General features: G+C 34.6%; 1 non-coding gene across 1 annotated transcript; it reads right to left on the bottom strand.

The window, feature by feature from the left end:
- Window positions 1-1,065: 1,065 nt before the first annotated feature.
- LOC121241734 lies at window positions 1,066-1,172 on the bottom strand. The gene has a single exon (XR_005935764.1). It is a non-coding gene; the product is annotated as a small nucleolar RNA R71 (small nucleolar RNA).
- Between the last annotated feature and the right edge of the window lie 439 nt (window positions 1,173-1,611).

Genomic DNA, 1,611 nt, shown 5'->3' with positions numbered 1-1,611 from the left:
TCACATAGAGATATGAAGTTATTAATTGAAGATATTTTTTGTATTGTTCGAGAGAAAATATTAAATAGTTAAGGGATTTTTATCATCAACTTTGGATAATTGGGATTCTATAACAAGGACAAATAAATTGTGTGGGATTTGCTAGGTAAAGTCAAATGATATAGATCTATTCTTATTATTATTAAAATTTTAATTTTAATGTTCTTTTCTTCAGTTTAATTTAGATAAATCATTCTTCAAATTTTGGTTTTCCAAATAGTAATTAACTTTGTCAATTTCAATACTCAATAGTATAATTATTCCTTGTGGGTTTGATATCCATTTTCTTTAAAACACTTTAGTACTTGTTACAATTTTGCGCACTTGCAGATATATGTTTATGCGAATAAGTTTTTGGTGCCATTGCTGGGGAATAGTTATTTGTTATTGATATTAAAATCAGCTAGATTTTTACTACTTTGGATTTTATTTTATTTTATTTATTTAAAAAAAAATTAGTTTAAATTAGATCTCAGTTTGATTTTTCTTTTCAGGAATCAGAAATGCATGCCCCGATCTAAATCATTAGAGGATACACCTTTTGATTTTGAGATTGAAAGAATTTTACGTCAAATCAATAAAGAGAAAAAGAAAGAGGTCATCTAAAGTTAATATGGCTGATCAGGAGCACAAGACATTAATAGACTATGAAATGCCCTCAGTCAATGGGGCGATGTCCCGTATAAGGCGGCCAGCTATACAAACCAATAACTTTGAAATCAAGCCAGCCATCATTCAAATGATCTAACAGATTGTTCAGTTTGGGGGGCTGTCACAAGAGGATCCTAACATCCATATTGCAAATTTTCTAAAAGCTTGTGAGTTTTTCTAGAAATTTTCTAGTAATAGCGGCCCACTATTACAACGGAGTGACAAATGATGCAATTCGATTGAGATTTTTTCCTTTTTCACCTAAGGAAAAAGAAAAAAGTTTGGCTGAATTCTGTGTCCCCCGACATCATCTCCACCTGAGAGGTGTTGGCACAAAAATTTTTAGCAAAGTATTTCCCTCTAGCCAAGACAGCAAAATTAAGGAATGATATCACTACCTTCGACCAATTTGAGGGTGAATCATTACATGAGGCATAGGAGAGATACAAGGATGTATTGGGTAAGTGTCCATATCATGACCTCCTAGCCTGGCTCTAAGTATAGACATTTTACAATGGTTTGGGATCGACAAATTGATCTATGGTTGATGCAGCTGCAGGAGGAGCCTTAATAAATAAGACCCTGAAGCTGCATATGAACTTTTGGAAGAGTTGGTGTCTAACAACTATTAGTGGGCCGCAGAGAGAGCAATGCCAAAGAAGGCGGTCAACGTCGTTGAGCATGACTCTACGTCCGCAATTGCGGCTCAGTTGGCAAATCTATCCAAACAAATAGGTAAAATGAACATTAATGCTATTCAAACATTAAATACTCGAGAGGACTCATTGAGCATATACTGGTGAAAGTTGATAAGTTTATCTCCCCGACTGACTTCATTGTGCTTGATATGGAAGAGGACGAGGAGATTCTTTTGATAATGGGCCAACCTTTTCTGACAACGGGGAGAACTTTAGTTGATGC

Source organism: Juglans microcarpa x Juglans regia, chromosome 7S, assembly GCF_004785595.1.
Source record: "Juglans microcarpa x Juglans regia isolate MS1-56 chromosome 7S, Jm3101_v1.0, whole genome shotgun sequence".
Taxonomy (NCBI): domain Eukaryota; kingdom Viridiplantae; phylum Streptophyta; class Magnoliopsida; order Fagales; family Juglandaceae; genus Juglans; species Juglans microcarpa x Juglans regia.
Note: the sequence above shows the minus strand (reverse complement) of the source record. Positions and strands in the feature narration are given on the sequence as shown.